Below are 15,657 nucleotides of genomic sequence, written 5' to 3' on the forward strand. Positions count from 1 at the left end.
TCGTACTAGTTGCCAACAGTACTAGTTGGCAGCCTTGGGTGAAAAACTTCACTTTTCCAGGCTTCCATTTCTGAGTGGTGGGGATTAGGATAGGGCATCCCTACAGACCTTCACTTCCCGAGATGTCCTTTTCGGGAGCACGTGCAGCACCGCGGGGCCTATGGCAAAGTCCGTGCCCTGTGGGTCTTGGGCTCCCCGCGCTCGTGATGTCACGGATGCTGCACTCGAAGTCCGCTAGCAGAAACGCAGCGGTGGGAACCGGGCCCCCACGCCGTCTGGAAAACAGCACTACGGCTCAGGTCTACGCGGCCGCGACCCCCAAGGCGCAGAGTCAGCCCACAGCTCCCGGAGCCGCAGAGTCGCGGTACCCTCGCCTCGCCCCGCCCCCTGGCGCCCCGCCCCGCCCCTGGCGCCCCGCCCCGCCCCCTCGGCCACTTGCAGCGTGCCGATTGGTCGCTGCGGTGCGCACGGCGCCGCGCCCCGCCGGCGCCCCCAGCCTAGCGCCCGCCGTCCGCTCCCGGCTCCCCGGGACTGAGGCTGAGCGGAGGACGCCGGCCGGGACGCGGCGCAGCCGCCACCTCCTCTTCGCGCGCGCTCGGGGTCGGCGTGGGTGTCGGGGAGGCCAGGTGAGTGCGGTCGGTCGGTCTCGCGGCGCGCGGGGGGCTCGCGCCCGCCGTCCGCGCGTGGAGAGGCGCCCCCGGCCGGCCCGGCCTGCGCGGTGCGGCGGCGCCCAGCCCGGCCTCTCCCGCGCCCGGCGCCGCCCGCCGGAACGGGCCCGCGGAGCGCGGGGGCAGCCTGCGGACCCGAGACCTCCGCCGCTCGCCCCGGCCCAGCCCGCGTCGCCTCGAGCCGACGGGGGCCGTGACGCCCGGGGATCCGCTCTCGACCCGTGCGGGCCGCACCGCCGCGGTACCTGGCCGTCCTTTGCGGGTCTGGGAGGTCCGGAAGGTTCCCATCTCGAGCCTCTCGGCCGCCCAGGGCTGCGGGCAGGGGACAGAGGCGGTGGACGGCTCGCACGGGGAGTCTGGGGACGACTCGTCCTCCGTCGCCCCTCTCGTTTGCTCCGAACCATTGCTGGGAATATTGTCCGGGTCCGTGGACTTTCCCGACTCTGGCCTTGGGAGAGGCAGGTACAGAGGTGGGAGGAGGAAATGCTGGCGGCTCGGCATTCTTTCGGCAATTCATCCTGAAGTGTGGGGTGCCCTTTTAGGTAAGCGGCAGCAGAGACTTGCCACTGTGGCAGGGGTAGTTGAGCTGGGGGAAACCATTCCGGGTTCTAACCAGTGAATTGGGTTCCGAGTTAATCACTGGAAGGTGCTTCATCACAGATAGGACCTTTTTAAAGCCATAGCAGTGATGAGATCGACTGTGCTCCATCCCTTTGCTGTTAGTGCCCGGTGAACGTGTGCGTGTGTGCGTGTGTATGTGTGTGTCTGTGTGTGTGTGGGGGGGGCGGGAGTCAAGCCTCTGATTGGAGTATTTGTGTAATCGCCGTGATGCCTCTCGAAGACAATTTCTCTTCTCGGAGTGTCCCACCTCTTCCCTCAAACTCTTCGTCTACCTGTACCGTGAATCCCTTTTCTTAATTCCCGGGACTCTTACTCCTAGGCTTGTCACACTTCTTTTCTTTTCTTTTTTAAATATTTATTTATCTGACAGGCAGAGATCACAAGTAGGTAGAGAGGCAACCAGAGGCGGGGTGGGGGGAGCAGGCTCCCCGCTGAGCAAAGAGCCGGATCGGGGGCTCGATCCCAGGACCCCGGGATCATGACCTGAGCCGAAGGCAGAGGCTTTAACCCACTGAGCTACCCAGGTGGCCCTCACATTTCTTTTCCCCATCAATCTTTAGTCCCTTATCTGGCCCCTCGTGTCTCAGATCCGCTGAGGTTTCAAACGTAGAGCACACGTTACATTTTTTTTTTTTTAAACCGATAATAGTGTTGCCAGACTCTTCGCTCTTAAAATGAAAATCAAAAGTTATCTTGAGTACTGATGCTGTAGGAAAAGCAGCGGGAGGATGCTGAGAGCCGCGGGAGGATGTCGTTTTCCTCTTCCGGAGACACGCCCCCACCCCCATCCTCTGCCCACTAGCCTTACGGCAGCCTTAACTGGCCGGTCTTTAATGAATTCACTTATGGAGTCCAAGGTAGAGCATTTCTCTGATTCGTTTATCCTTATTGCTACTTTTAAGTGATAACTGACATATCTAGATTGTAAAAAAATTTTTTTTAACATTACAGAAGAATATCAAGTGAAAAGTTCAAACAGCACAAAAGTGTATCAAGGAAAAAGTGGGAATTGTTGTTCACTTTTCATTCTTTATATATTCAGTTCCATTCCCTAGGAAGAGATCGTCCTGTAACTGTAGGGCAAGTGACTTATAGTAATACCAGGACACATATCCGTATATGTATGTGTGGACCTATCTCATTTTTAAAATGCTTTGTACTATGCCATTGTTCAGATGTACTCTAACATATTTTATTGGCCTTGTACTGATGGACATTTTGGATGTTTCTGGATTTTAGCTGTTAAAAGCCTTGTTGCAAGAAATTCCTTTTGCCCTTGTAGGATAAGTTCCAGGTAGATTAAATTTAAACAGATTATTGTACTTCAGTATAATGAGTGCCCTTTCCACAAGGAATCGTTTTTATAATTTAAAAGATTTTATCATTTAAAGGTGGTAGCTAAATTTGTTGGTTTTAAGTGCATTTCTTAGAATCTGAGTGTCCTTTTATATTTAGAGACTGGATCAAGAAAATTTTGAGGACCTGGTTAAAAAATGGTGAATTTTTATTTTATTTTTTATTTTCTTTTCTTTTTATTTTTTAAAAGATTTTATTTATTTATTTGACAGACAAAGATCACAAGTAGGCAGAGAGGCAGGCAGAGAGAGAGGAGGAAGCAGGCTCCCTGCTGAGCAGAGAGCCCGATTCGGGGCTTGATCCCAGGACCCTGGGATCATGACCTGAGCCGAAGGCAGAGGCTTAACCCACTGAGCCACCCAGGTGCCCCCAAAATGGCGAATTTTTAAACCTTGTTTCCACTTAGTGGTGTTGACTTTAAGGTTATATTCATTCCTTTGATTGGCTTGGCAGGAATAAATAGAGAAGGCCTTCAGGAAGAGATTTGTGAACAGACATATTTTGCATACTTTGTCCTGTGGTAAGCACCTTAAATATCCAGTCATAAAAAATTCTTGTTCTCTTTTTAAAAAAAAATGTTTCTTTTATTGTGAAATGTATCCCAGGGCAAAAAAAAAAGTGTGTAGAACATACAAACACACACACATATATATCCGTATATATATGATAATATGTGATTTTTATATATACACATGTGATATATATGTGTTTAAAGAATGTGATTGCTGAGATCATTGTATCTATCATCAGATTAAGAAATAAAACATGTGCATCTTTCTTCCAGAGGTAGCCTCTATTCTGATCTGTTAGTCTTTTTCTTGCTTTTTAAAATAAACTTTCCACATATATACACAAACATACACATACACATATATATTGACACTTACACTACACACAGCAGACACATACACACATACCCGTCCTAAACAATATATTTGATTTTGAATGAATAGTGTTAAAATCTCACGCAAATAGATAATGAGCATGTTTCAAAGTTTTATTTAACTGTTACAGAGAGTGCCACGACAAGCTGGTTTTCAGAGAATTTAAGGAATATATGTAGTCCACAAGGAAAGGAATGTGTGAATAAAATTGCCGAGATATAATTGGTTAATGTTCCACACAGCCACAAAATCATCATGTCTTTGGGATTACTCTTTTCTACCAGGCTAGAAAAATCGTAACACCTTATTAATTTCTCCAGTTAAGCTCAACCCTTACAGGACTATAAACTATATTAACAGTGGGGTTTTCATTAAATTAATAATTAGTTATTAGTTATAGTTAATATAATTAATTAATTATTAATTATTTCCCCCAGAGTGCAGATGAATTCCAAACATGCTTATTAGAAAATACTGGAGCTTTCTAAATTTGAGGTTCAAATTTTGTTTCATAATTGTAAGCCCAGACCTGACCAGGTAAGAAAGCCCGTTATTGTCACTATTAGATGAAGGTTTCCAGGAGAAGATAAACAGAATAGAATGGCTTCAGCTTCCCTGTCTGTTTCCCTGTTCAGCCTTTCTGAGGAAGCTAGTAATAGTGTTATGAATGAGTCTTAGGAAGTGGGGTTCACCACAGTGAGGGCTTCTGGAAGGCTCTAGTATGGATCACATACAGGCACACCTTATTTTATTGTGCCTCACAGATACCGCCTTATTTATTTACTTATGTTTTAGTGTAGTGAAGGTTTGTGGCAGCCCTGTGTGGAGGAAGCCTGTTGGCACCATTTTTCCAACAGCATTTGCTCACTTCGTGTCTCTGTATCACATTTTGGTAATTCGTGCGGTATTTCAGACTTGTTTATTGCTATATTTGTTATTGTGATCTGTATGACTTGCTGAAAATTCAGATGATGCTTCCCACTTTTAGCAATGAAGTAGTTTTAAATGAAAGTATGTACAGTGTTTTCTTAGATGTAGTGCTATTGCACCCTTAACAGATCACAGTACTGTGTAAGCACGGCTTTCATAAGCACTTAGGAAACACAAAAATTCATTTGACTCATTTTGCGAGGATATTTTCCTTATTGCTACGGTCTGTAACCGAATTGATACTATCTCCTAGGTCTGTCGGTACTGGAAGGACAGCAGAAATGAGAGAGTGAGCTGCTCTTTATTTTCTGCTTTTTGAGCTCACGTGGCCTGCCCGCAGTTACCAGGGTAGGTCAAAGCAGAACCTTTCTGTGAAGGAAGTGAGTGTCCTCTGCTGGTGCAGTGGCCGGGCTTGGAAGGAGAGCAGGAACAGTAGCACCATATGATCAAGATCAAGCCAAGCCCGGCTGAGCACAGATAGGAATCTGGGCCAGGTTTCGGGGCATTCAGTCATCGGGTTAAAGAGCTGGTACAGCAGCTGGGCCGTGTCTGTCTCAAGTTACACTACTTCAATCTGGCCTGGTTATCCTCCTCGTCTGGGACACAGCTGGATTCTCTTTCGTCCTCCTATGTCAGATCTTTCCTGTATCCCCGATTCTCTCCCTTTTAAAAAATATTTTTATTATTGGAGTATGACATACAAGGTTACATTAGTTTCAGGTGCACGACGCAGTGGTCTGACAATTCTGTGTGTTACTCTGTGCTCTCTGCAGTAAGTGTAGCCACCGTCTGTCACCATCCAATATATCCTCAACTCCATTCCCTGTGCTGTACTTGTCGTTTCCCAGCTTATTTATTTTATAATTGGAAGTTCGTGTCCTGTATTCTCTTTTATTGATTTATTCTCTCTAGTGGTGCTCAAACTCTAGTAGCTTCTTGACATGAAGGGTTATATTTTTGGAGTTCTTGCCTTCCTGAATATGTTTTGATCCTGTACTCATGCTTCATGGATACTTTTTCTGGTAATAGAATTTCAGTTGAAACTAATTTGCCTTCAGAATTTTGAAGTTGTTGCTCCATTGTTATCTCCTTCCAGTATTTTTTTTTTTTTTTTTTTGAGAGTGGAGGGGAGGGGCAGAGAGAGAATGTTAAGCAGGCTCCACGCCCAGCATGGAGCCCAACTTCTTGCTTGGTCTCATAATCCTGTGACATGATCTTGAGCGGAAATCAAGAGGCAGAGGTTTAATCGCTTCACCGACTGAGTCACCCAGTTGCCCCGGGATCTCACTTTCTACTGTTTCCCCCAGGTTTTTGAGCTCTCCCTACTGCTGGCTTGGGAACTCAGCTTTCTTGGCTGTGCTTAGTCACCACTGCCCATCTGCCCTCCAGCTTTCAGAATTTCATTGCTATTGTCTCCTCTTTTATTCTCCATATCATTAGGAGTCTACGACTTAAAAAAAAAAAAAAAAACTCCCTTTATTGTAGGGGCACCTGGGTGGCTCAGTGGGTTAAAGCCTCTGCGGTCAGCTCAGGTCATGTGCCTGGGGTCCTGGGATCGAGCCCTGCATTGGGCTCTCTGCTCAGTGGGGAGCCTGCTTCCTCCTCTCCCTCTGCCTGCCTCTCTGCCTACTTGTGATCTCTGTCTGTCAAATAAATAAATAATATCTTTAAAAAAAAACAACCTCCCTTTATTGTAGCTTTAGTGAAGTGTCAGGAGGGAGAAAAGTGAGATGCTGATGTGCAATCTGCTGTCTCTGCCTAAAGCAGTGGTAGGTTTTCTGGACTGAAGAGTCGTAGCGGTGTTGCCAGGAGCAGAGTGTTTGCGACAAAGCGATCATATGTATATGAACTTTCTTTTTGGTGCGGAGTGATCACACATGCTGAACAGAGCTATTATTAATTCTCACTTTCTGGGGCACCTTGGTGGCTCAGTTGGTTAAGCGTCTGCCTTCAGCTCAGCTCAGGATCCCAGAGTCCTTGAATCAAGCTCTGAGTCGGGCTCCCTGCTGGGTGGGGAGCCTGCTTCTCTCTCTCCCTCTGCTACAGTGAGAGAGGGAACACAAGCAGGGGGAGTGGGAGAGGGAGAAGCAGGCTTCCCCCTGAGCAGGGAGCCAGATGCAGGACTTGATCCCAGGACCTTGAGGTCATGTCCTGAGCCAGAGGCAGATGCTCAATGACTGAGCCACCCAAACGCCCTAAGAATATTCTTCTCTAGATCTTTTCTGAACTCATTTCAATGCCTTTGCTTTCCCAGCAGTGCTTGCGAGGAGGGTTCGCTTTCATCTGTGTGGGTTGGGAGCTGTGACCCTGGAGCCAGTTACTCTGAACTGGGGAGGAGGGCATTTCTGAACAATCCCAGAGGATGTAAAGATGCCTCAGTAGCGCTCTGCTGGAGAGCCTGGGTAAACGTGGCCTCAGGGAGGGAGTGGAATAGTGCCATGGAGGGAGCAGCTTGTGGATTACATAGCTGTCATCTGAGTTTGGGTCACAATTCATGAAATGGGCAATTCTTATTTCTTTTTCAACTTTTTTATTACAGAAAATTTTAAGTGTATAGAGAAGTTGAACAGTGGATTCAACATTTTACCATTTTGCCCTATTTGCTTTAGTTTTTTTTTTTTTTTTGCTTAACCAGGTGATAGTATGTTGTTGACATTGACACTTAACCTTCAGCTCGGGTCATGATCCTAGGGTTCTGGGATCGAGGGGCACCTGGGTGGCTCAGTGGGTTAAAGCCTCTGCCGTCAGCTCAGGTCATGTGCCTGGGGTCCTGGGATGGAGACCCGCATTGGGCTCTTTGCTCTGCAGGGAGCCTACTTCCTCCTCTCTATCTGCCTGCCTCTCTGCCTACTTGTGATCTCTCTCTGTCAAATAACTAAATAAAATCTTAAAAAAAAATTTTTTTTTGAAACTAGAATCAGTGAAGGTTTGTACATTTCACTTGGTCTGTTAATTGTATTTTTTTTTTTTTTTTTTTTTTAAGATTTATCAGAGAGAGAGAGGGGGAGAGAGCGACCACAAGCAGACAGAATGGCAGGCAGAGGCAGAGGGAGAAGCAGGCTCCCTGCCGAGCAAGGAGCCTGATGTGGGACTCGATCCCAGGACGCTGGGATCATGACCTGAGCTGAAGGCAGAGGCTTTAACCCACTGAACCACCCAGGCCCCCCACTCCGCCCCTTATAAAACATTATTTGAATACCATTTGCTTTTTTCTTTTTAACATATATATATTTTAAATATTTCATACTTTAAATTTATACATTTATTTGTCAGAGAGAGAGAGAGAGAGAGAGCACAAGCAGGCAGAGGCAGAGAGAGAAGCAGGCTCCCCGCTGAACAAGGAGCCCAATGTGGGATTCGATGCCAGGACCCCAGGATCATGACCTGAGCCAAAGGCAGCGGCTCAACCCACTGAGCATTGGAGGCATCCCTTGAATACCATTTGTTAAGCATACACACAAAATAATTGCTCTGCAATGTGGTATACTATTTTTTTTTTAAGATTTTATTTATTTATTTGGCGGAGAGATCACAAGTAGGCAGAGAGGCAGGCAGAGAGAGAGAGAGAGAGAGAGAAGCAGGCTCCCCACTGAGCAGAGAGCCCGATGCAGGGCTCGATCCCACAACCCTAAAATCATGACCCGAACTGAAGGCAGAGGCTTAACCCACTGAGCCACCCAGGTGTCCCGTGGTGTACTATTTTTAAAGCAAAACAAAGACTCATGAAAGCATTTATGCTAATTCCGCCTAGAGAGGGAAATATTTGCTGTGTGTCCTGAAGGTTGAATTGGAAGTTTGCCTATAGACAGTAGATGGAAGGGGCATTCCAAGGGTATGTGTGTGGATATGTTTAATATTATTGGTATATGTTAAATTCATATATCTAGTATAGAAAGGTATCATTATATCAGATATTTAGTATATAGTGCCATATATTATATATAATATATAGTAATACATATCTGTATTAGGTCTGTGAAATATCTGAGTATATTTATGTCTAAATTACATATATGATTTATAAATATAAATATAGGAAGTATAAATATAGCTATATACAATTTAGCAGCTTGCCTCACAGTAGGTATTCAGCAAGTGTTGGCTGCCTTCCGCCTTCTGTTTCTTTGTGGCTTTATGTATAGTGTCAAGATGGCAGGAGATACGAAGGCTGTGTCAGGGAAAGATTTCAAGTACCCTGTATTTTCAGAATTTATCTCAGTAGCTGTTAGAATTTTATGAAAGAATGTCATGATCCAGTCTGAGTTTTAGAAAATTCTGGCAGAATATTGGACTTGGGAAGGCAAGGAAGATGATTTTAAGAAATAATATGTTTGAGTATACAGTCACAGTAGAACTTATTTCCTTCACCCAAATGATGTGTTGAATTACCAGCTTTTATAGATTATCAGTTTCCTTTTTTTTTTTTTAAGTATTTATTTACTTGACAGGGAGAGAGAGACAGTGAGAAAGAGAGGGCACAAGCAGGGGGAGTGGCAGGCAGAGGGAGAAGCTGGCTCTCCACTGAGCAGAGAGCCCAGTGCAGGGCTTAATCCCAGGAGCCAGGGCTCATGACGTGAGCCAAAGGCGGGCACTTCACTGACTGAGCCACCCAGACGTCCCCAGATTATCAGTTTCAGTAAACCTAAGTACAAAGTTGACTCTCTCATTTTATGACAGGATAATGAGACACGTATGCATTTCCCATTTTGAAAGCTGTAATAGAGTCAGTCATTCAGCAAGTATTTGAGCGCCTAGCCTAGTGTGCATCAGGCACTGTGGTAGGCTCTGGGGGAACCCCACAGTGAGTGAAAGGGACTTCAGACTGTCCTTTTTGGAGCTTACCCTCTACAGGGGAGGTAAATATTCATCAAATAATGATTAATAATGCAATACAGGGGGCTTAGAAAGTCATGAAAGTATCATCTCTCACTTGGATATTTCAGAAGCCTATGAACTGGTCTCTCTCTTTCCACTCTTAGCCCTTACAGGGTGTTCTTCCACTGAAGCCTAAGGGATCCTTTTAAGTGTGTGTCACTCTGCACAGTACTCTCTTAGGGCTCTCTTTCAATCAGTGAAAACCCGAGTTCTCACAGTGGCCGCCAGGGCTCTGTGAGTATCCTTCCCTGCCTCTGTTACTTCCCTGATCTTGTTGGCTCCTACTTTTCCGTCTCATTCACTCTGCCTCGACCACACTGGGTAATACCCAGACACCACCTTCGGGCCTTTGCCCTGCTGTTGTTCCCTCCGACACATATTCAGAGGGCCACCTCTCTCCCTACCTTCGAGTTTTCGATCAGCTGGTTCCTTCTCAGTGGAGCCTCCCTTGACCACCAGTATGACATTTCAGCCAGCCCCACTATGGCCTGTACTCCCAGTGTTCCTCACCAGCTTGTTCTTTTCCCCCCATGACACTTATTACTTTCTAATGTGGTACGTGATTCTTTAAATAATTATGTTTAGGGGCACCTGGGGGCTTAGTTGGTTAAGTGGCTGCCTTTGGTTCAGGTCATGATCCCAGGGTTCTGGGATCAAGCCCCGCGTTAGCAGGAAGCCTGCTTCTCTCTCTTCCACTTCCCCTGCTTGTGTTCCCTCTCTCTGTCAAATAGTAAATAAATAAAATCTTTAAGGGGCGCCTGGGTGGCTCAGTTGGTTAAGCAACTGCCTTCGGCTCAGATCATGATCCTGGAGTCCCGGATCGAATCCCACATCGGGCTTCCCTGCTTAGTGGGAGTCTGCTTCTCACTATGAGCTCTCCTTTCCCAGGTGCTCTCTCTCTCTCTCTCTCTCTCTCTCTCTCACATAAATAAATAAATAAATAAATCTTAAAAAAAAAATCTTTTTAAAAAATTATGTTTATCGTCCCCTCTCCCTACCAAGCTCCACACAGCCAGTGCTTTTTATCTGTTCATTGATGTGTATTACGTGTCCAGTACTGATATGTAGTAGACATTGTCAGTAAGCATTTAGTGAGGGAGGGAAAGCTGGTATCTGAGTGAAAAAGTGATAACCAAGCTGAGCACTGTAGTGTGAGTCGGCGTTAACAAGGTGAGCCGGGAGCGGAGAGGTATCAGACAGAGGTGTGCAGGTTTACTGAGGTGACTGAGCCAGTCGGCAGTACTGAAGAGAAACCAGTACGACTGGAGAGAAGACAGAGTGATGTAAGAGGAAGCTGGGGCCCACTGTTAGGACTGCGCTGCACTATAGACTTCTGTTTTTATCTTAAACAATAAATCTGGGAGGAAAATTAGAAGTTTCAAGCAGGAGGGAAAAACCAAATTTGTGACTTAAAAAAACAAAAAGGAAAGTCATTCCCGCTGCAGTATGGAAGTGATATTGATGGGGCGGGGGTGGACGTGTCTGCAGCAGTTGGAGGCGCTGGTGGAGGAGGAGTGAAGTGCGGAGGCATCCTGGGGTGGATTGGATGTGAGAGGGAAGAAGGAAGAAGCAGGGATGACGCGTGGGTTTCCGGCTCGTAAAGCTGGATGCATGATGATTCATTCGTTGTAGTGAATCCCGGAAGGAGATCAGTTTGGAGGAGGAGATCGTGACCCCGGGTCCTGATATACGTTGATTTTTGAGGTGACTTTGAGACAGCCAAGGGATATCTTGAGGGATTGGATGTATGGATCTGGGATTGGCTATTTCAGTCTGCATAGCAACGGCACAGAGAAGTAGCGGAGGGGAGGATTTGCCAAATAACCCACATTTTGAATAATTAAAAGTTGTTAGCAAGGATATTACTGGGGGAGATTATATAGTTTATAAAATTAAGGTCTCTTGAGTAATCTATGCTCCATGTCCTTTACTTTGCTTTTAGATTTAAGTCTTTTACCAAAGTTGGTGGTACTAACTACCTTTTATTCTTGTTACATGTGATTTACAGGTCAGAAGGCAAATAAGCCTTCCCTGAGATAAAGTACGTAAAACGTCTTTTCCAGAAGTACTTAGATCTCTGAATAATTCATGCTGTTGGGTTTTAAGGCCTATAAAATATTCACACTGTGAGTGGCTAGAAACTGGGTTTATAGCAAACCAAGAAGAAAAGCTCTTCTTCGGACTCCTTCGGCAAGATCTGAACGAGCAGCAGTCACCACGGTCACTGCAGACCTCGTCCGACTGCTTTCTTCTGTCTCCGGAGGATCAGAGGTTCCTCTCAGTTCAGTGTCGCCCTCGGCCATCTCGTTCTTCTTGGTCCCCTGGCCGGTAGTGGAACAGTAACTTTCTCTTTATGAAATCCGAGATGGGGGAAATCCTGTGACACTCTGATGCTGGGCGGCAGCGTAGTGTTGGAATGGTCAGAAGCACAGACTTCAGGAATAGCTCTGAAGGAACTTCAGAGGCAGTCCTGACTTTCCTCCTTGCTAGCGGGGTTAACCACTCTCTAAACCTTCTCAGTAGTAGGAGATAATTTGAGGGACTGCCGTAGAGGGTTGTGAGGATTGAAGGGAGTAGTCCCGCAAGTGGGGTCTTCCCGAGGCTGGAATGGAGTGGTCTGTAAAGAGCCAAGCACCTGCCCGCGTCCTGTAACTATGGGCTAGTAGTGCTAGTAAGAGTGGGGAAGACCGAGGTTTTATTTTTTGTTTCATTTTAGTCAACTTGTTCTGCTCTGGCTATGTAGACCTAGCATCTTTTTTTTTTATTTTTAAGATTATTTATTTATTTATTTGACAGAGATCACAAGTAGGCAGAGAGGCAGGCAGAGAGAGAGAGGCGGAAGCAGGCTTCCTGCTGAGCAGAGAGCCTGACATGGGGCTCGATCCCAGGACCTGGGATCATGACCTGAGCCAAAGGCAGAGTCTTTAACCCACTGAGCCACCCAGGCGCCCCTAGACCTAGCATCTTGAATGATGTTTTATGTTTTGTTTTTTTTATTTTGTTAATCTGATTTTTTCTAATGGATTTTTTAATGATACAAATTGTAATTTAATGTAACAAATGTTAGCTGATTGCTCTGCGAGCTTATAAATCTGATGATGAGGGCTGTTTTATTCATCTTTATTTTCCCCACCATGCCTTACTCGTAGGAGGTGTTCTGTAAATATTCAGTACATGCTCTAGGGGAGTTTTGCGCTGATTAAATGCCATCGCATCTACAAGTCTGCTATAGTGCCTGTGTACAGTAACTCGAGGAGGAAAGGACGGGAGTCAGAGATGAACACTGAATCAGTCCTCAGTCCTCTTTCACATGTCCTGGGGATACCTTAACTGCCCTGTGACTTCAGTTACCATTAAGTACTGGGACTTTCTAATCTGTATTTCTGTCTTAAACCACTCTTTCAGTGGTTTCTGTACATCTGTCTTAGGTAATTTCTACCTGGATGTCCTTTTTTTTTTTTTTTTTTAAGATTTTATTTATTTTTTTGACAGAGAGAGAGGAAGCAGGCTTCCTGCCGACCAGAGAGCCTGGTCCCTGGGATCATGACCCAAGCTGAAAGCAGAGGCTTTAACCCACTGAGCCATCCAGGTGCCCCACCTGAATGTCCTTTAGTCCTTCCAAATACGCTATGCTCAGATTCTCCCTTCCCTGTTTCTACTAATGGTCTCACCATCCACTAGGCATCCAGGCATCCAGCCATTGTCATTCTTAGCTTCCCCCTGCCTATTGATAATGCCGCTTTAGGACTCCTCAAATAAAAACCCTTTCTTTGGGCGCCTGGGTGGCTCAGTCGGTTGAGTGTATGCCTTTGGCTTAGGTCCTGATCCCAGAGTCCTTGGATCGAGTCCCTCATTGGGCTCCCTGCGAGTTTGCTTCTCCTTCTGCCCTTCACCTCACTTGTGCTCTCTCGTTCTCTCAAATAAAAAAAAATCTAAAGAAGTCACAAAACAAAACCCTTTCTTTGGCTTTACTGATGTGGCTTCCGTGTACATCCTTTTTCTCCTCTGGTCTAGAATGAGGGCAGGTTGGGGCGCCTGCATGGCTCAGACTGTTAAACGTCTGCCTTTGGCTCAGGTCATGATCTCCGAGTCCTGGGATCGGACCCTGCATCGTGCTCCCTGCTGAGTAGGGAGCCTGCTTCTCCCTCTCCCACTCCCCCTGCTTGTGCCTGTTCTCTCTCTGTCACAGAAGTAAATAAAATCTTGGGGCGCCTGGGTGGCTCAGTGGATTAAGCCGCTGCCTTCAGCTCAGGTCATGATCCCAGGGTCCTGGGATCAAGTCCTGCATCGGGCTCTCTGCTCTGCGGGGATCCTGCTTCCTCCTCTCTCTCTGCCTGCCTCTCGCCGACTTGTGATCTCTGTCAAATAAATAAATAAAATAAACCTTAAAAAAAAAATCTTAAAAAAAAGGCATGAGGGCAGGTGCCTAAAATTTCTCTTCAGTCCCTCCTCTACACCGTTGCTGCCAGCATCGTCTTCCTAAATCACAGAGATGACCTTGTCACTTCTCTACTGACAAGCCCAGAATTTTATTCCTTCTTTTTCATCTGCCAGACTCTCGAGCTTCAAAACCCAGGTGAGTTTGCTCTTCCTCTGTCAGACTGTCCTCTGCTCTTCCTAGTGAGTACTGGGATTTAACAGTTTCATATTTCTGCTGTAGTACTTTACACTGTAGCTCATAATGTATGTGTATTACAGCCCAGATTGTAATGCAATATTTGTTCTTCTGACAGTGTTCCTAACCAGACTGTTTTCTACGTTGATTGCCTTAATCATTTTTATATACTCACTGCCGAACACTGATAGCATTTATTTATTTATTTATTTTTAAAAGATTTTATTTTATTTTATTTATTTATTTGACAGAGATCACAAGTAGGCAGAGAGGCAGGCAGAGAAAGTGAGAGGGAAGCAGGCTCCCTGCCGAGCAGAGAGCCCGATGCGGGACTCGGGCCAATGGGGGACACAGGTGCCCCCACTAATAGCATTTAATAACCAGTGAGAGACGGCAGACCAGACAGATGGTAGTGTAGAAATCTGATTAATGGGAACATTTCTGAATTAGATGTTCTTTGGGACTTTGATGCGTACGGAAATTTCTCAGACTGTGTTTGTACGTTGAAGCGTATCGTTGTTTTCTTCTCTTGCTTTTGCAATTGTCCTTGGTTCTTCTAAACTGAATTTTTGGAAATGAGATTTTGATGGTTGAATCACTTAAAATGACCTCTAAAAAGGATTCCTATTTCCTTTTATAAAGAAATTGCCTCTCTTAGTAATAAGAATAATTGCTATCGGAGTGCGCCCTGGGTGGCTTAGTGGGTTAAAGCCTCTGCCTTCAGCTCAAGTCACGACCCTGGGATCAAGCCCCGCATCGGGCTCTCTGCTCAGCAGGAAGCCTGTTTCCTCCTCTCTCTCTGCCTGCCTCTCTGCCTACTTGTGACCTCTGTCTGTCAAATAAATAAATAAGAATATTTAAAAAAAAAGAATAATTGCTATCTAATATATTACAAGACTTGTGGGTCAGACCAGTAATCTGTTAGTTAGTTCACTAATTTTGTTTTTGTTTTTTTTTTTTCACTTGGTAGCAGCGTCAGTTTTGTGGGAGACCCTACCAATAATTTTCTTGACCTCAAAAAAGTCAGAAGTTTATTAAAAGCAGTTACAAACATATTACATTATACAAAGAGGTTTTTCGACAGGCAAGAAAAATCACCATTTCATTGTGTTAATTATAATAACTTTTGAAATTTTTGTATTTTGCAGCTAAGAGCTGCAAACTTTGAAATCAGACAAAAAGCAAAACAAACATGTGATCCTGTCACCCATATATATAATAATATAAAAGTATTGGGTGTTTGTTTTTCTGGTATTTTTACTTATGTGTGTGTTTTTATATGCATATTGGTAGTTCTTTTTTTGAAAAAGGAAATAATGCCATCCATACAGTTTTAATAACCAACTTTTTTCACTTAATATTAACCATCATCATTGACTCGTGCTATTAAATGTTTTTCAAAAATAGATTTTTTTAATGTTTGCATTAACTAAACCATTTTACTGAACTATTTATTCTATCGTTGAACATTTAAGTTTTCTCTTAAGTAGTCTTTGCCTTCACTGAGTCTCCCAAGACTTGTTATCTTAGATTAAGTATTGTGTGCTTGATTTCACTTCAAGCCAGGGAGCCAGTGTTAGGAGTATTGCCAGTTTATGTTAGATCAGCACTGTGTCATGATCAAATATGCTTATCTTTTAGTGAATGTCAACAGTAGAACTCACATGAAAGTCATTCCTCCTAGTTGAGAGGGTTCATTCTTAATAGA

General features: G+C 45.1%; 1 protein-coding gene across 2 annotated transcripts in view; it reads left to right on the top strand.

Annotated features, from left to right (window-relative positions):
* The first annotated feature begins 433 nt into the window (after nt 1-433).
* TMEM50B (transmembrane protein 50B) overlaps nt 434-15,657 on the top strand; it is a 36,527-nt gene continuing 21,303 nt past the window's right edge. The window contains exon 1 of one of the 2 annotated variants that reach the window (XM_082724087.1): nt 434-626. The gene's annotated coding sequence lies outside the window, so the exon portion shown is untranslated. Of the gene's footprint in view, nt 627-821; nt 1,211-15,657 lie in introns of those variants that run through there. The other variant, XM_082724088.1, reaches the window with a different exon arrangement.

Source organism: Mustela nivalis, assembly GCF_964662115.1.
Source record: "Mustela nivalis genome assembly, chromosome: 1".
NCBI classification, from domain to species: domain Eukaryota; kingdom Metazoa; phylum Chordata; class Mammalia; order Carnivora; family Mustelidae; genus Mustela; species Mustela nivalis.